The sequence below is a fragment of the Rattus norvegicus genome, chromosome 20, assembly GCF_036323735.1.
Source record: "Rattus norvegicus strain BN/NHsdMcwi chromosome 20, GRCr8, whole genome shotgun sequence".
NCBI lineage: Eukaryota > Metazoa > Chordata > Mammalia > Rodentia > Muridae > Rattus > Rattus norvegicus.
The window spans coordinates 11,411,253-11,430,991 of NC_086038.1; the positions used below are offsets into that span (position 1 = coordinate 11,411,253).

The 19,739-nt window shown below is 50.0% G+C and overlaps 1 long non-coding RNA gene across 1 annotated transcript; it reads right to left on the bottom strand.

The window, feature by feature from the left end:
* Positions 1-250: 250 nt before the first annotated feature.
* Positions 251-18,912, bottom strand: LOC120098894 (uncharacterized). Its single transcript, XR_005497614.2, has 3 exons — positions 18,738-18,912; positions 17,051-17,239; positions 251-960 (listed from the first exon to the last, which is right to left on the bottom strand). It is a non-coding gene; the product is annotated as an uncharacterized LOC120098894 (long non-coding RNA).
* Positions 18,913-19,739: the final 827 nt, after the last annotated feature.

The window sequence follows — 19,739 nt, forward strand, 5'->3', positions numbered from 1 at the left end:
CAGGGGTTACAGGGAGAAAGTCATTAGATCTCTCCTCCTTCCCTAGAACCTCTCTGGGCTTTTGGTGGAATCGCCTGAGCCCTTGACTGTCACAATTGCTTATCTCTTCCAACCCTAGCAACCGCTAACCATCTCCAGACAACTCTTCGTGCAGCCTGGGATGCCCAATTCTGCCTCTCTCTCCCGACCCCACGTTCTCCCATGGTTCCTGATGTCAATTTTCCTTCTGTTCTTTTATTCCCTTTGCTAGGCAGTGAGGTGGAAGCCACAGGCCGCCTCCCAGCTGTCCAAGGAATCTGGGGAGATGTCAGAGCCACAGCTGCCTGTCCCGTGGGTACTCACTCGCACATCCATTTGCCATCTGTTAGGGGGCCCAAGACTCCTCGTCGTGTCTGGCAGGGCGAGCCCCTAAGAACTGCTCCATGCTACCGTCCTCCGACAGCGGTTCCCCAGGAGTGTCTGAGGTACCTGGTGTGGTGGTCACCCTTAAGTCAACTTCATGAGATCTAGAGTCACGGGAGAGATGGGTTTCTGGGCATGCCTGTTGGGGATTGTTTTGATTGGGTTAATTCAAGTGAGAAGACCATTCACTGTGAGTTGGCACAATTCTCTGGGCAGGGAGTCTAGACTATAAAATGGAGAACCAGGCTGGGCACATACATTCACTGCACACACAAAATTTTCTTTTCTTTTTTTTCTTTTTCTTTTTTTTGGGGGGGCATGGGGGGACTATGGATGTTACGTGACAAGCTGCCCTGCCTCTTGAGGCTGTGACTTTTCCTCCACGATGAGCTCAGACTGTAAGCCAAAATCAACTCTTCCTTACGTTGCTTTTCTCAGCCTCATGGCCTGCAGCCCTGAGGAGGGTGGTTTTGAACTCCAGACTTCCAACTGGATGGGCTTTTCCTCCTTAGTGGTATGGTCTTACCAGGACAAAGGCCATAGAGAACGTCAGTGCCGCTGCGAGATCAGATAAGATATTTTCAGGTTAACATCACCAGGGATATCCTCTTTTATTTTTTTATTTTTATTTATTTATTTATTTATTTTTGGTTCTTTTTTTCGGAGCTGGGGACCGAACCCAGGGCCTTGCGCTTCCTAGGCAAGCGCTCTACCACTGAGCTAAATCCCCAACCCCGATATCCTCTTTTAAAAAAGTGCGGGTCAGAGTGAGCGATTTTCACATGAAGAGCCGTAGATGAGGTCTTCAAGGGGGTCTTTACGGCAACCGTCATGGCTGACCCAAGAGAAGGAGGTCATTCAGAAGCAAACCCGTATGTTCTCTTACACAATGCTCAATAACACCCAGACACACAGCAGCCACCCGGAGGACACCCGAATCGCCAGCCCTCCCAACACTGTGCATGGAACTCTTCAAGCCTGACAGTGAAGGCGACTGATGTTGTCTTAGGAGAAACCTGTAAGGTTTATTAAGGAAGGGGTGCTGTGGTTGGAGTTCTTAGCATTTTTTAAAGTTAGCTTTTAAGGGGCAGTTTCAGGTTTTAAGAAACGCACGCCATTCCGATGACTCCCCGTGTCGCCATCCCGCCCATCCACAGAAGGCACAGCGCTGAGCGGATACGGATGCATTCTTATTAATGACCCAGTGGGATACCTTCAGATTTGCCCTCCGTCCGGCACTCTGTGGGGCTGGACAAATGTCTAATGACACATGACCAGTCGATTGGCCCTGTTTAGCAGGTTAATGATCAAACGGGGCCTCGTCAAGATTCAAAATGTAACAGTCATAAGCTTTGTCATATATTTTCTTTCCTTCTGAAAATATTAGCTTTGGAAGGAAGCCTTTTTCATACGCAGCCACTGTTCAAGCTCCAGGCATCGGTCCACAGAGCAGTCTGCCTATCTTATCTGAGTTTACAGACACGTGGTCCAGAACTTCCTCCTCCTCCCGGAGGAAGCTGACACCTGAACGGAATCTTTGACTCAGAACACTGCTCGCTCCAGAGGAGCATGCTGGCGCTATGGGCTGAAGTTTATGGGGAAAGTGAGGGAGGAGGCCGGTGCTTTTCCTGGACACGTATCCGAGTTTGTGCGCTCACTCACTCACGTCTGCCAGGAAGCCGTCATCTTTCAAACAGAGGTGTCAGCCTTGCCTGCTCTCTTTGGGAGGGAAGGCAAGCTTTGTGGAAAGGAACTGGAGTTGTGCAGAGGCTGCACGGGTGGGACCAGGTGGCCCTCTGTTCTACCCTCCAATACTCCTCAACTATCCCAGGACAGAGGGACGGTATGGAAGGCAGGGGAGAAAGAGGAAGGTGAATGTTGCTGCTTTTTGTAGAGAACGGCTTGCCCAGTTATCCTTGAAGATTTTTAGTCTCATCACTTGAAAGACAGAGGCAGGAGGATAAGAAATCTAAAGCTATCCTTAACTACTCAGGGAATTTGAGGCTAGCCTGGGCTACATGGGACCCTGTCTTCAAAGAAACATTTTTTTAAAAATTCTTATTCTGTTGGATATGCCAAATTTTACAAGTGTGCAAACTTTCTTGGGCAAAAGTGTCTATACTGTTGACATGATTTCTCTGTGATATGCTGGGCCTATCTTTCCACATAGATTCTCACCCTTAGTGTATCTCTCACTGATCATCGTCCTGCCTGGCTCCTGGGGTTTGGAGTGGGCTCTCTGCAGAGGGCAGGTGCTTTGCTCTGCACACCAACGGAAGGGCTAACTTGTGATTCACTGCTCTCCATGTGGGCTCCCTGGGCTCTCCTCAGGCTGGGGGAAGAGGGTTGATCAAGGGGACCTGCCGGTCTAGTGGGATTCTGTGAATTACCAAGAGAGGGTGGCCTGCCTACAGCACAGCATCACTGGCTGTGTCAGCACCACCTTCACAGTAGACACTCTCTGGAGAGGGGAGAAAGAAGTTCCAGAAATACCCTTTAAGATAGACTGACTATGAGTGGGGTTGAAGGAAAGAGCTTAGTGGCTGGAAGCCTTACTGGCTGCTCCTCTAAAGCACCCAGGTTCAATTCTCAGCACCCACTTGGTGGCTCACAAGTGTCTGTAACTCCACTTCCAGAGGATCCATGGGAACAGGCACGTGTGTGGTACGCATGTATATGCACACAGGCAAGATGCCCATACACATAAAATAAATCTCTCAACCAAAGTTGGGAAGGCAACTTTGGTTAAAACTTGGACTGTCCACACCCTGTGGCCAATTGTGTCTGGCTTATGTCAGCAAATTTGCAAACTGGCCTTTAAATGCCCACCTCCCCTTCCAGCAGGTCTGGTTTTATCCGACTTTTCCATTGGTCCTTGCAGGCCCCGCAAAAGCAAACCCAGGAATTTGACTGAGTGTGTAGAAAATCCAAAGAATTTGTAGATAAGTCCTTCAGATTAAAGGTGAGTTTAGTGTCAGTGCAGATCTCGCTGCTTTCTCTTGGCGGGCAGTTCAGGCCTTGGCTTTTTCTCCTGTGGGGATAGGGGATGACGTAGCTCTTCTGACGCTGGTCTGTGGATCTGCTCAGCAAACACTTACTTTTTAGTTACAGTAGGTGAATTATATCTCCACAAAGCAGTCAGTTGCTTGCTTTTTTTTTTTTTTTTTTTTTTTTTTTAAAAGTGAGTATGGCAAAGACCTTGGGTGAGGTAAATATAGAAACATCACCTAACAGTTAGACCCGAAGCGAAAGTTTAGAAAATGCCATGATTTCAATAGCATTGAAAACCACCAAATAGCTAGTGTGTGTGTGTGTGTGTGTGTGTGTGTGTGTGTGTGTGTGTGTGAAGTCTATATGCATGAACATAGGAAGTTCCACAGTAGGGTGTCAGTGTCTTCTCTTATCTCTGCCATATTGCCCTTGAGATAGTCTCTCACCAATCAGGGAGTCCGACATTCGGCTAAGCTGACCAGCAAGTGAGCGTCTCGCATCCACCTGTCTTGGTTCCCCAGAGCTAGGGGTACAGACAAAGGCAGCCTGGCTTTCTCTGTAGGGACCAGGAATTTGAACTCAGCTTCTCAGGTCAACAGAGCAAGTACCCTTCCCCACTGACCTGTCTCTCCTCACAAAGAACTTCGAAGACTATAAACTATTTACTAAGGTTGGTGAAGGAAAACTTAGATAGACGAAGGGAGGTCATATTTTCAGGCACTAAAAGACAAATTACAAAAATCATAAAGAAAAAAAATAGATCCCGTGGGTGGGTCATTGAAAATTCCCTGGGATTCCCATATGAGTGTATACGGCCTGGGACACCGTGGGTCCAGCAATGGCACAGAGACAAGAACGCAGGGAGACACTCTTGGTCACCCAAGCAAGGAAAAGGGGGACTCACCACCAGAAGCTAAGGCAGAACACAGTTACAGACACCAGGCAAATGACGTCACTCAGCCGAGGTGGGTGGAGCAACAGACGCCACAGTTCAGGTGATTTAGGGAACCTCTGCAGTGTAGGAAGCCCCGTGAGAAGATAGACGGGAAGAGCTATGTAGCATGCCACACAGAACCAGGTCCAGAGCCAGGACCAGTGACAGATGAACTGGCATGAAGGATGAGACCATGTTGTGTTCAGAAGGGAGCACAGGGTTGTCATAGGGTCTTATTGCTGTGAACAGACACCATGACCAATGCAACTCTTCTTTTTTTTTTTTTTCCTTTGGTTCTTTTTTTTTTTTTTTTTGGAGCTGAGGACTGAACCCAGGGCCTTGCGCTTCCTAGGCAAGCGCTCTACCACTGAGCTAAATCCACAACCCCCCAATGCAACTCTTATAAGGACAATGTTTAATTGGGGCTGGCTTACAGGTTCAGAGGTTCAGTCCATTATCACCAAGGCGGGAGCCTGCAGCATCCAGGCAGGCCTGGTGCAGGAGGAACTGAGAGTTCTACATCTTCATTGAAGGCTGCTAGAAGACAGGCTTCCAGGCAGCTAAGAGGAGGGTCTTAAAGCCCACACCCATAGTGACACACCTACTCCAGCATGGCCACGCCCACTCCCATATGCCACGCCCACTCCTACAGGGCCACACCTTCTAATAGTGCCACTCCCTGGGCTGAACATTGACAAATCCTCACAGACAATGTCCTGTCTACATAAAACAGAGGCTTGGAAATGGGTGCTCAAGAGACCTCACTGTCAGGGGCTTGTGTGTATCTAGGGAGGTTAGCTGGGAACCCAACTGGCAGAGCAAAGATTGGTGACATGCCTCCCAACAGGTCAGCTTACCTAGACAATAGGATATCGCCCCACCATTAAAATGAAGGTTCCCTGGGACTGGTACAAGGTGTGGTGTAGATGCTCCTGGGCAGATGTTGGGGATGCTGAAGATTTACACTGTGCCACAGTGAGAGAGGAAGAATTATTTCCCAGATCCATGGGCTCCGTTCATGCTCTGGACCAGCCCAACTCGATACCTGCTGTATGTGTCTGCTGTGATTCTGCCTTAGGGATGACGATTGGATAGAATAACCCCATTATCCAACTGACCGCACCTTCTCCCAAGTCCACAGCAGGGGTGGGGCAGAGTGATGGAGACCCACAGCCCCCTTTCCTTCCTCTACTGCCTCTATGGGCATGCACCCCACAGCTCTTCAAGTCCCCTGAGCCGTTGTAAGCCCAGAACCACTTGATTTCAAGTCCTGTGACCAGCTTGTGAGGCCAGGATAGGAATCCAAAGGCCTCTGGGCTGAAGCCTCAGCTCTGTGCTAGGAGCAGCACTGGCCTCTGCCCTCAGCGGAGGACCCAGTGCATCTCTGGGGACGTCTGTCCACAGTTCACACTCCTGCCTTGTTGTTCCCAGTCATTTCTAGGAAGCAAGCTTCAGGACACTGTCAGGAATGAGCTCTGCAGGCCATACTTCCGCCTCAGTGTGTGTGAATGTGTGTGAGAGAGTGTGCGTGACTGTGTGTGTGAGAGAGTGTGCATGTATTGTGAGTGTGAGTGTGTATGTGTGAGTGTGAGTGTGCCTGAGTGTGTGAGCATGCGTGCGTGACTATGTGAGAGAGTATGCATGTATTGTGTGTGTGAGAGTGTGTGTGTGAGTGTGTGTGAGTGTATGTGAGTGTGAGTGTGTGAGAGTGTGTGTGAGTGTGTGAGAGCATGTGTGTGAGTGTGAGTGTGTGAGAGAGTGTATGAGTGTGTGAGAGTGTGAGTGTGTGTGTGTGTTCACACACATGTGACGCCAGAGGCCTTCCAGTTGCCAGGATTCATCCATCTTCCCTAAGGAGCCTCTTGGGAACTCCAGAGCCCAGGAGGACAGGCATGGCCAGCCTTGTTCTTCCATTGCTTCAGAACCAGCTGGGAGCAAAGCGCCGGAGCTCCCCTCTCTTCATTTCTGCACCATTCAAGGGTGTGGCTCCCGAACTTGAAAATGCCTGTGTCCGTACATACACATACCCACATACACACACTGCAGATGTGTGCTCAAGCCAAACACACACACACACACACGCACACACACACAGAGTCTCATCACATATACACATGAATTATAATATGAACATACATGAGCTTTTACATGTGTACACATGTGTGTGTTTACATGCATTACCATGTCCATCCATGGCATATGTCTTTACACATACACACGCAAGTGTATACATCTGCCTAGACTTCTTCAGTGCTGGGCCCGACTTGCTTTGGAACCCACTGATTTTTAGCAATGGCAAGTAGGGACCCTTGCTCAACCCAGCATGGGCTGAGGGGTCCACCATACCTCCTAAGCTCCCCAGGAGACCCAAGGCTGGAATTCTGAGACCCAGGTCCTGGGGACAAGGAGGCCTGCCCAAGTCTCCCCTCAAGTCCTAGAGAAGCCAGGCTGGGCTTTTATTCTTCAGTCTTGTCTAATCTGTAGAGATACCAGGCCAGGACAATTTGCCCGGTGATGAATTAGCCGATAACTGCTCTGAGATGACATGGAATTTAAGGGCTTTTATCGGAGACACCAAGAAGCATGCTGGGAAGCGGAAGCCCTTGGAGCCTAGGAGCACAGTTGACTAGGAAATGAACCAGGACCAAGAAAGAGGGGAGACCCACTCCTCCCCAGTTCTGACTTGGTGGCTCTGGCGTGGTCACTTCAAGTTCACATGAGAAGAAGCACATGTTCAGGGCAGGCAACAGACACAAAGGCCAGGGATCATTGGGGTCTCTGCAAAGAGAAGACCCAGAAGAGGCCAGCATGGAGCCTCAGGACACCTGTGGTCTCTCAGGGTTTGGGAGCACCATAGAGATCCAGTGCTGGGTGCTAAGTGGCCAGAGTGTGTCAGAGTGCGCCCATGCGCGCCAGCCCGTGAGTACCTGCCCAGCAGCTCATGCCTCGCGGGTCTAAGATGGGCACCTCCATCTGCTTCCCTGGAAGTTCTAAGTGAGGGGCCCTTGTGTGTGGGGTATATCTGGCTATGTGTGGCCATGATAGGTGGGTCTCCCACAGCCTTCAGGGGTTAACGGGGCCCACAGATGCTGGGGGAAAGGAGGGCTTGGGTGAGTGCAATATTCACCCTTCCTGTGGGGCAGAGGGCTTATCTGCCCCTCCCAGGACCACTTCCTTTCTCCCACGCAGATAATGGATGGAACCCATCCCTGGAAAGTCTGACAGCGTGGCCTCAACCTGACCTCTTTCCATACATCAGGAGGCTGCACACCCTGCTGAGTGCTGGCACCTGGGACCTACTTCCTGCCCCGGGGCTGGCTGGAGGCTATGGGCTAGCCCCGAGGGCAACCTCCTGTGCTAAGACTGTGGCACAGCCCAGATCTCCTTCTCCATCTCAGCTCCAGCTGTAGAGGAGCTGCAGGCCTGCAGGCTAAGATGTGGGATGCTGAGGTCTGATCAAAGCAGGCTGTGTGGAGGGTGCCTGAGAGATGAAAGCCAGAGGTCTGTGCCTCCAGGGGCTTCACAGAGGAAGGCCACCTCCCAGCCCAGCTGCAGGCCGGACAACTGACCATTGCCAACACCCACGCTCTCTGCCCTCAGAGACCGGCTGTCAAGTCCAGTGTGCTCCACCAACAGCTCTCTCTGCCTGCCCCACCGGTTCTCTTACCTGCCTCTCATGGCCCATGGCCTCCCTCAGCCCAGGCTCGCACAGCCCTCATTCTTGCCCCTTCCTGCAGGTGGCTAGAGCGCTGCCGTGGGTAACACTTGGCTCAAGGGCCTCCATATCTCTGTAAGTCACACTCAGAGGGGAAGTGACTGCCAGGTTTCTTGACCTTTGAGGTCCTGTCCTTGTACTGGGTGGACTCCATTTCTTTATCTGTTAGTATTCACTATCACTTGCTATGCTGAGTAATGTCTCACACACACACACACACACACACACACACACACACACACACAGAGGACACATATACACAGCATACACAGGGTATGCACATATAAGCACAAATATACCACACACAATACACATGCACACATACCAATCATGTACACACATGATAGATTCACACATGCTCGTGTGTACCTGTACAGGTGAAAACATGCACACATACCAAGCACACACACACATGATACATGCACATATGCTTGTGTGTACATGTATAAACAAAAGCATGCACACATTAATATTGTTGTGGGTTGAGCAGTGTCCTGTGCTGGAGTCATGACACTGGACCTGTGACTGTGACCTTCTCAGGAGATGAGGTCTTTCCAGTCTGCTTCAAGTGAGGACTTTGGATTGGCTCCTTGCGTGTGACTATGTCCTTATGCAAAGAGAAGACACAGACACAGGCAGTCACACAGGAAAAATGCCATGTGAAAGTGGAAGTGGCAATCAGGTGTCCTACAACTCATGGGACAGCAAGATGGCAGGCAATTGGAGAAGTGGGCAGCAGAAGAGATGGGCAGAGCCTTCTCCTTCCCTTCCCTTGCAGTGCAGAGGGGTCAGCCTGTTTGCATCCTCCCAGGTTTCTGACCTAAGGAGCTGAGATGCCGAGTGTGTGTTGTGTAAGCCTGTTTATGATGCCTTACCATGGTGGAGCCAGCGTGTTGACACACCAGTGCGTGTGTGTGTGTATGTGTGTGTGTACATGCACACCCGACTGTTACAGGGGTACACACATGCACACACACACATCACACATGCACACACTCACATGCACACACCTGACACCATACACACACACATACACCAGACATTACACATGCACACATACACACCAGACGTCAAACATGCACACACACCTAATATCACACAAGCACACACACGTGCTCACACCTGACACCATATATACACACACACCTGACATCACACATACACACACACACACACCAGAATCACACACACACACATGCACACACACACCAGACATCACACATGCACACACACCTAACATCACACAAGCACACACACCCGACTATTACATAGGCACGCGTGTGGGCACATACCCAACTATCACACAGGTACACACATACACACCTACCCAACATCACAGGAAAATACACATGCACACACACCAGACTATCACACAGGTGCGTGCACACATACACATTGTTGACACACTGGTTCAGAGATGAGGCTCTAGAGGTGATTTAGAGAAAGTGAAGTCATCATGGTAGACCTTGATCCAGAATGTCAGTGTCCTTATAAGAAGGTAGCAGAACACGGACACACAGGAGGAAAGGCTCAGGAGGAATCTGATCTGTGACAGCTTGCCCAGTATGTATTGGTGGGTTACTTAAGTCCCCGCAGAAGACTTTTGTCATTACAGCATTAGGATGCTCAGAGCCTCCACTTCACTTGGGGGCTGACACGCCCCGATGCCACGCCCCCGACGCCATCCCCCCCGATGCCACGCCCCTGATGCCATGCCTGAATTAGGTATTACTAGAGAAGAAAACGAGAAGTAGCAATCTAACACTTGAACACGTACACAAAATGCTTCATAAAGTGCAGGAGAACCGGAACCTAGAAGAGATTTTACATGCCCGCCTGACCAGGAGTCGCTTAGCTCAAGAATGCCAGCTTTGTTAACTACTGAAAAAGAAATATAGGGGCTGGGGATTTAGCTCAGTGGTAGAGCGCTTACCTAGGAAGCGCAAGGCCCTGGGTTCGGTCCCCAGCTCCGAAAAAAAGAACCAAAAAAAAAAAAAAAAAAAAAAAAGAAATATAATTCACGATAGTGGCAGAATGAATCCTACATATATTATATGCATAAATATATATGTGTGCTTATAGAGAATATATATAATCATGGTTGGGGTCGCCACAAGATGAGGGGCTGTATTAAGGGTCACAGCATTAGGAAGGTTGAGAGCCACTGCCTGGGGGAGAGGAGCTGAAGGTAGGACCCTAAGTGCAAAGAATCATCAAGGAAGACCGAGGATTCGGAACGGCCCCTCTTCATCCCTGTAACTTTAATTTTCTTTTTCGTTTTAAGTTATTTTAAAACAAAGCAGTAGCAGTGTTTGGGGCGGGGTAGGTTGAGTAAGAAACGGCCATTTCCTTCCAAGGGAAGTGACCATATGTTCATGATCACAGCAAAGAGGCCCTGAGACCAAGTTCAAGGAGCTGTTTGCCGGCAGTGTGCTGAGGCTGCATATTTTCGAAGCCGACCTTAGCTCCCTCTCGAGTTCTTTATGATGCAGAATTCTTGGCTTTTGGCTTTTGGTCTCTCTGCTAATGTTGCCTTCTGGATGACCATGCGTGTACCTCAGCCTACCCCACTTCTCTTTCTCTCTCTCTCTTCCTTCCTTCCTTCCTTCCTTCCTTCCTTCCTTCCTTCCTCCCTCCCTCCCTCCCTCCCTCCCTCCCTCCCTCCCTCCCTCCCTCCCTTCTTTCTTTCTTTCTTTCTTTCTTTCTTTCTTTCTTTCTTTCTTTCTTTTAGAAGGTTTATTTATTATTATATTCATATGAGTACACTGTAGCTGTCTTCAGACACACCAGAAGAGGGTAGTGGGTCCCATTACAGATGGTTGTGAGCCACCATGTGGTTGCTGGGAATTGAACTCAGGACCTCTAGAAGAACAGCTAGTGCTCTTAACTGCTAAGCCATATCTCTAGCCCGTTTCTCTTTCTTTTTAAGGTGACGGTCACTGCCACTTGTCACATACTACCCAGGGGACCTATATCCCCCACAATAAGCTCTGTCTGGGCACTAGAGGTCAGATTCACAAGCCAACAGACTCTCCTGTCACAAACGGAAGGCATACTTGACCTCACAGGGTACTATGGTGTCCGAGCCTTCAATCTGAGGTGTCAACACACCTAGGGAGGAAGTATGAAAAGAGACCTGTTTCAGACAGACAGGGAAGATGGCCAAGGACACCCTTTCTTAAGATCCCAGGACTCGGGCTGGAGAGATGGCTCAGTGGTTAAGAGCACTGACTGCTCTTCCAGAGGTCCTGAGTTCAATTCCCAGCAACCACATGGTGGTTCATAACCATCTGTAATGGGATTCGATGCCTTCTTCCGGTGTGTCTGAAGACAATGACAGTGTACACATATACATAAAATAAAATAAATTAATTAAAAAAAAAAAGAACCCAGGACTCTCACAGAGACCTACGGAACCTGAGATCCCTGTTGTGCTGGTTTACTCCAGCTTGACACAAGCTAGAGCCATCAGAGAGGAGGGAGCCCTAGTTAAGAAAATGCCCCCATAAGATCTAGCTGTGGGCAAGCCTGTAGGGTATTTTCTTAATCAGTGATTGATGGGGGAGGGCCCAGCCCATGTGGGAGGGCCCATCCCTGGACTGCTGGCCCTGAGTTCTATAAGAAAGCAGGCTGAGCAAGCCATGGACAGCAAGCCGGTAAGCAGCACTCCTCTATGGCCTCTGCATCAGCTCCTGCCTCCAGATTCCTGCCGCGCTTGAGTTCCTGCCCTGACTTCCATCAATGATGAACTGTTACATAGAACTGTGAGTGAAGTAATCCTTTCCAAGTTTCTTTTGGGATTGGTTTTTTATCATAGCCATAGTAACCCTAAGGTACAGGGATCATGGGTGTCACTGTCATGGACCTGGCCATGTTATTTGGGGGATGATCGTGGAAGGATTTTGGAACTTTGGTCCAGAAAAGTCACTGAGGGTTCAAAGCTTGCTGTGTGGAGCTTGGGAGGTAAGACTGTTGGGAGCAGTGTAGAAGGCAGCGTCCTACCAGGCTTGGGAAGTTCTGGAGAGAAGTTTGAGGGTCACTTAATCACTCTCTTGGGGACATGTGCTATTTTGAGTTGAGAATCTTTGGTTCTGGTTAGTAGGGGCTGAAAAATCTGCTGATTAACAAGAGACCAGAACCAATAAAACCTTGTTTTTCTGGAATACTCCATGCTGGTCAGCTGGAGCTAAAAAAAAGTGGTGATTAAGAAAGAGACCAGTGTGAGGGCTGGAGAGATGGCTCAATGGTTAAGAGCACTGACTGCTCTTCCAGAATTGAACCCCAGTTCAATTCCCAGCATCTGGCAGCTCACTACTGTCTGTAACTGCAATTCCAGAGGATCAGACACCCTCACACAGACAGACACGCAGGCAGAACACCAATGCACATAAAAGAAAAATCAATTATTTACAAAAAGAAGAAGAGACCAGCATCACAGACAGGAATCCCACAGTCCAAGATCTGCCCACGGGCCCTATCTTCCTGGTAGACAGAATTTGTCTTGTGAAGAAGCAGGGGTGTCTGTGTGCTCAGGTGGGTTTGTCCCTGCCTGTCCCCAGCAAAGGCCAAGTCAGAATGATTACTCTGAGCCTTTGGCCACAGAGCTACTGCCAGTGTTCATGGGACCAAGTGTTAGGTCAATGCCATGAGCTCTTGTTGGAGTCTGGTCCTTGCCTCCCTGCACCTCGGCTGGCTTCTAGTGTCCTGGTTACCCTAGAGGAATGTGACGGAGAAGGTTCAGTGCAGGTCACATTGATAGTCACCCAGGTCATACTGAAAGGTTCTTGTCGCCAGTCCTCTTGGTGAGACTTAGAAGAAAGAGGTCAACCAGGGATGGGGTCTTTTCTCTGCTTTGGCCTCTGCATGAGACCAAAGCCCTACAGGATTCATGTTGGGGAATCACAGGTGATCCACATGGCTCCGGCAGGCCTTGCCCTTCTCCCATCCCCCTCTGCCTTACTAAACCACTAAATAACATTCCTAAAGCCAGCCACCAAGGTCTGTTCCCTTACTTGTCCACTTCCTCCTCCTGAGGCTGACCACCAAGGTCCAGCCATCAAAGTATTGAAGTCCAGCGATCCAAAAAGTTCTCTTTAGCTCACCTAATTAGCGTGTCCAATTAAAATTAAGCACCTCATCCTAACACTGGGTTTGCCCTTTTACCTTTTTTTAAAAGATTTATTTATTGATTGATTGATTATATGTAAGTACATTGTAACTGTCTTCCAACACACCAGAAGAGGGCATGAGATCTCATTACAGAGGGTTGTGAGCCACCATGTGGTTTCTGGGAATTGAACTCAGGACCTCTGGAAGAGCAGTCAGTGCTCTTAACCGCTGAGCCATCTCTCCAGCCCCCAGCCCTTTTACCTTTATAAACAGCCATTTGCCTATGAGCCTAGATGGTCTCCTCTCTATCCAGAGGCAATCCTATATCCCTGCTCTGGGATAAAGACCCCCCTCCCCTCTCCTGTTCACTTTCTCTCCTCCCCCTTCTTCTATCTCCTGTCTTTGTCTTATTTCCTGATCTTTGTCCCTCTGGGGCCAATAAATCTTCTTTGTGCTGAGAACTTGATACTGGTCCTTTCAAGTATGAGACAGCCTTGGGAAGGCAGTCTAGCAAAGAGATTATGCAGTTGAGGAGGGAGGTAGCAGGACAGCAGGGAGCTGGGTCACAGTCCTGCTTGGAAGAGGATCTGTGTGACACCCCCTCATATGTCCCTTGCTCCAATGCTTCCTCTCCTCTTCAAGCCATGGCCGTTAACTCTAAGTGTCACCTTGACACATAGCCTGGAATCACTTGGGGAAGAAAAATCTCAAGGAGGGATTTCCTGGATTAGGTCAATGGGCAAGTCTGTAGGAGATTTTGTCCTGAGTGTGTTAATTGGTATGGGAAGATTGCCCACCGTGGGCAGCACCATTCCCTGAGTCTAGTCCCTGACTACATAGGGTTAAGAAAGCTAGCTTAGTACTAAGCATGTATGTATTCCTTTCTCTCTGCTCTTGACTTTGGAGCAACTGGCTCAGGACAATTGGATCCCTAGGGGAGGGGACTTCACTTGGGGCAGCCATACCCTTGGGTCCTGGACTCCTGGCTGACATCAGGAGACATGGAGAGAAGTTATGATGGGGAGCTGCTCCCCTTGAGAAGCGGGATCACAGGGACACTCAGGTGAGGATACCATCAGGAGAGAGCCACTTGTGGGAACATCCTGCTGGGGACCAAGGAAGCTGCCCTGTGCGAGGCCTGGGGTGCCCTCTACAGAGGCTGAAGTGGGAATGTCCTCATGGGATACACTTTGGCCACAGAATGGTTCACACTGTGACTCCATAGCAGAAATCAGTGTGTGCTATAACATGTCCCCTCCTCCCCTGGGTGACCTATCTTGTGTCAAGTGAAACTTCAGGATTTGTTTGTTTGAGGTTTTTTTTTCCCCTCTTCATGAAATTTCTATGAACTTATTTTTTTGCTTGATAACCCCAATCTGAGTTCTGATGTAGAGTAAAGCCCTGCCCCTCTTCTGATCTACACTCCATCAGTGACGTTCTGGTTACCTGCACTCGTCCCCTGTCCCTTGTCTCTGTGCTTAATCACTCTGAGGCTGTGATTTGGGCAAATAACGTTATCGTTGCTGTTGTTGCTGATGTCGATGATGGTGGTGGTGGTGGTGGTGGTGGTGGTGATGATGATTATGTTCTGTTTCAAGGAAGCCCCTGTGTCCTTGTTTGCTAATGGAAACACCGGCCATGCTCAACTTTCTCAGTCAGCTGGAGGGGGAAGGCTCTGGTTCCTTGCTTGTCCGGCAGACTTCCTGTGAGGAACATTGTCTCCTAAGAGAGATTTGAGAAGACAAAGGCAAATTGCCAAGCCTGAGGAACTCTTCCTCGAGGCCCTGGAAATCAGAGCCTGGGTGAAGAGGGCCTGAGTCAGCAAGCTATGGGCCTCCAGAGGTGCTGGCGTGTAGTCACTGCCTGAGTCATGTTCCTGTGAAGCCTTCAGGGGCCTTCTGAGACGAAGCTCCTCCCGCGTCTTCCTGCTTAAGCTTTGGGAGTTGAGAGCAGACTCTATTTTACACCATGTTTTCTTTATGGGCCACAGAAAGGCAGTAGCTGAAGAAAATGGGGTCAAGGTACCCCTTGGGGGTGTGGTGGCTTCTTCTCCTGAGCCCTGGGCGTGGTTTCCGTCTTGGCTGTTGTCTGGAAACTTGTGAGAAGTCTTGTGCTAATCTTGCTTCACATCCAGGTTGGCACATACCTCAGCCAAGAGACTATCCCTCTCTAGGAAGGAGTACTAACCTTGGTAAAGACAGGCATTGTATTGGTTGTGTGTCCCTGATGGCCAAGGCCATGGTAAGGATTGGGGTCCCAGGATGTGGGGACAGTGGTACTTTCTCCCGCCTCCACTTGCTCTGAAGGACTAGACCGTGTGGCTCTATTCATGCCCTGACGTGCTCCTCACGTACACACCTTTGCACATACATACATACTTGTTCAGGGTCGATCGTGGGAGCCAAGGGAATGACTCCACCCTGGGTTCTCTCATCTCCGAGAGCACAAGCTTGTACTTTCCTGACAGCCATGGGACAGCTGAACAATTTGGACTAGCTGTCTTCTACCATAAACCAGACCCAGGGGCATTTGGTTTCCTAGTTAAGACCTACATGACATGGCCACACAGATACCCTGAGGTATCTCCTTCACCATGCCTATCAGAAGGCATTTTCTTCATGTCACTTACCTTCCTCTGGCCTCTGTCAAGATAAAAGATCAGCCCTAGAAAGTGTTGGATGAAGAGTCCTCAGAACAGATCAGCCACCCACAACCTGACCTTGGAACCAACGGTCTTCACACACGCCTATATTCACAACACACACATGTGCCCATACCTCCACACACATGCACATATGTTGTCACCTAAAACATGTGCACATGCACACTCGTATATGCATGCACATACTGTATCTGGGATGAGTGGCTGGCACATGGTGCTCTTGGCTGGGCCCTGAAAGTGTAGAGGGTGTTCTGGCTATCAAGTACCTTGGCTGTGCTCAGCTGGAATGATCACAATAGCTTAAAGTGGAAGCCTCCAGAACATTCACAGATGTCTGGGATGGGCAAGGGGTGTGGGCAGGAAGTCAAGCTGGCTGTTGGGCTCTTAGACCTTCTTGCCCATCCCCTAGCTGTGTCCTTCCCCCACTAGCTATCTCTGAGTCACCCCTACCAGGGCCACTCTGTTCCCAGGCCCCACTGACCCTCCTCTCAGCCTGGAGTGCGGCCAGCTGCCTCTAACCTTTCTTCCAGCCTCCTGATCACCAGGCCATTACCACTGACCTTCCCCACCCACACGATCCCCTGCTGGCCCAACTGAGGCCGGTGAGGTACCCAGAGGAACGGGGTGGAGTGGGCCTGGCTTTTCTCCTGCTCTCTGTTCCTCATGAACTTTCCTCCACAGTTGGAAACACACTTGAGGGCCTGTGGGCTGTAATGGCCCCCAGCTGGAGGGAACCACCTTAGGAAGCAGGAAGAGGCCTGTGAGAACAGTCTTCCGAAAGAGCATCAAGTGTACGCCTCTTGTCACTTTCCCTAGTCCTGAAGTCTCCTGTCTGAAAGCTGATCTGATCGCAGTAGACCTCTCTCCCCTTGGCTGAGCCTTGACCCAGGAGGCACAAGGAGCGAAGTAGAGAAGCAAAACCTGGTTCTGGGTAACCCTCTGTCACGGGTACCGAGCTTAAAGATTAAATCAGTAAGCTGCCCTGTGCTGCTTGAGAGGCTGCCTCTGGAGTTGCCCCCTCCACCCCATTTCACACTCAAACATGTTGGTCCCATGTCTGGAGATGGCCCCACTCGCTGTGGCATGGAGAGAAGAAAATACCAAAACAAGCCAAGAGCAAAATACAGTGACCTTGAGCACAGCTAGAGGTCAACCGTTTCCAACCAAGGTGACCACTGTTTATCCCGTGGCAATAAACAGTGGTGCTCACAGCGGGAAAGGGAAGCTGGACTGTTACCTGTGGGGAGCTCGGCCACCTGGAGAAAGCTCAATGGGGCTCCCTGGGGATCTCCAGCCGGTGCCCCAACTTCTCCAGTCAGTTTCTGCAGGATGCTGTGAATATCCAGTTCAGCGATGTCGTCTGTGTCAGTTACTATTTGTTATTTTGCTTGGAGGCCCCACTGCGAGGACTCTGTTCTTCTCGGACCTTGGGAGTTAAGGGGAGGGGGACACTCCAGCTATCTGCCCTTATGGGGGCCCAGTCTCCCATTTTTTTTTTTTGCTGTTTTGATTTTTTTGATGTTTCGGATGTTTTGAGCGTCAAATTTGATGATTTTTTTTTGTATACTCTCTATATATTCTTCGACTTTACCTAAATAAACTCATTCTTCCAAAACCGAAAACAGGACTGTCAAAGATCCTCCTCCGTACTCTGGAGAATAGTAGCCAAATCACAGATGAGCGAAAACCGCCTGGGGGCGGCGTGGGGGGAGACCACAGGCATAGAACCCTGGTGTTTACATGCGTGGGATAAGAGATACAAGCTAGTGCAGTGTGGGCCTCTGCCCTCAGGGAGGGGGAACGGCCTGTTCCTAGGTCCCTGTGGGCTGTAAACTCTAGGAATCTTATCTTCAGATTGTATCTTAAGTGTTGGAAAAAAATGGCCTTTGCTCCAGCCCCAAAAGCTTGTCAGAATGCGGAACAGTTTTCTCTTCTACGTTGTTACCTCACCCCACTGGGGGTGGTCTAGCCCCTCCCACATGAGTATGTGTGTTGGTGCGTGCATGTGTGTGTGAATATGTGTGTACACGTGTGTGTGAATATGTGTGTACACGTGTGTGAGTGTGTGAATATGTGTGTACACGTGTGTGTATGAATGTGTGTATCCATGTGTGCATGTGTGTGTGAGTGTGTATGTGTGTGTATGTTTGTGTGTGCGTGTGTATGCATGTGTGCGTGTGCGACTGTGTGTATGTGATGCTGCCTTTCCCTGCACAAGAGGAAAAGGAAACCTAATTCCCAATGGCTGTGTGGTACTTTGGCCCTCCCTCTCCTGTCTCACCATAGGGAGTTGCCATCAATCTTGGGGTCCCCTGTGTCCCAGCTTTTATGCTCATTGTTGTTAAGGACGCTGCTCTGAGGCCAGGGCAAACTGCAACTCACTTGCACCTCTCAGAAGCTTGTCACAGGCTGGAAATCCCTGATCTCCTTTGTCTTAGACAAGGTTCGCTCTCTTGCCAAGGTTAGAGTGATCCTCCTGCCTCTGCCTCAGCCTCCACAGAGTTGGGGATACAAGTGTGGCACTCCACGCCTGGCACTGACTTCCTTCTTAAACAGCTCTCAGGCGGTTCCACTCCCACCTTCGGATCCTCCTACCTAGCCTTTGCACCTATCTCCTGGTTAGAGAGCCTGGCTGGTCACCCCTCTGTCCCTTCAGACTTCCCTCCCCTGTCTCTACAGGACAGTTGGCCAGCTTCTCCCTGGAATGGGTGCCTGTCCCTCATCTAATTGATTAAAGCACGCGTGGGCGGGTAACTGTGTCAGCCCAACGTCCCAGGTTCTACATGGAAAAGGCAAAGCTAAGTTCAGCCATTGACTCTGTATCCCCCCCCATCCCCGCTCCTCCCACGCCCCCCTCTCCTCACTGCTAGGTTTTAGCCCAGTGGCTTCTCTGCAGCTGAGCAAGAATTGCTGGAGCTTCTCACCCCATCAGGGTTCAGATGGCTGCGTGACTCATATCCCAGCCACTTCCTTCTGGATCTATTTCCCAAATATCCAGAGTTTCACTCGCAACAGCCAAGAAATTTCCATCTGTTCAGAACATACAATTAAAAATAAATCCAAGCCGCCAGAGGAAGCTATGACTCAGCAGGGTCCCAGAGAGCCTCTCGGCAGCCAGCCGCAAACCGGCCCCAAGCTCTGGCTCCACCCCCTTCCTTAACTCACTCTGCAAATGCTGACCCAGCTCCTGCTGTGGGACAAGTTCTAAGTGGACTGGCTTGTGCAGGTGATGAGATACCGCACTCCAGCAACCTTGCTAGGTCCCGCTGGAGCAGGGAAAGGCCAAGTGTGAGAAAAAGAAGAGAGTTTTCTTTCTGGTTGTGGTTTGAACCTCAAATGTCCCGCAGAGGCTCGGGCCTTGAAAGCTGGTTCATTCCAGGTGGTGATGCTATTTGGGATGGAAACCTTAGGAGGTGCGACCTAGCTTCAGGAAGTAAGTCCTTGGCCCCTGCTCCCTCTGTTTCCTGCCTACCATGAGGTGAGCGATGGCCACCACATTCTCTCACTCCCATAATGCTTTGCCCAAGCACAAGGGGACTGAGATGAAACCTCTGAAACCATGAGCAAAATACATCCTCCTCTGAGTAGTTTCTGCCCAGTATTGCATCCTAGTTCAGGACAAGTAACACAAGACCTGCCCCTATTTGCATCAGAGACAGAGATAGGCACGAACAAGAAGAGAGAGAGAGAGAGAGAGAGAGAGAGAGAGAGAGAGAGAGAGAGAGAGAGAGAGAGAAACAGGAAGACAATAACAGAATGCAGGGCTGGAGAAATGGCTCAGTGGTTAAGGGCACTTGCTGGGTTTTAGAGGTTAGAGGACCAGAGTTTACCTCTCACACTGGTGTCAGGCTGCTCCCAACCTCCTGTAACCCCAACTCTGGGGCATTCCAACACCTCTGGTTTCCGTAGGTTCCTGTATTCAATGC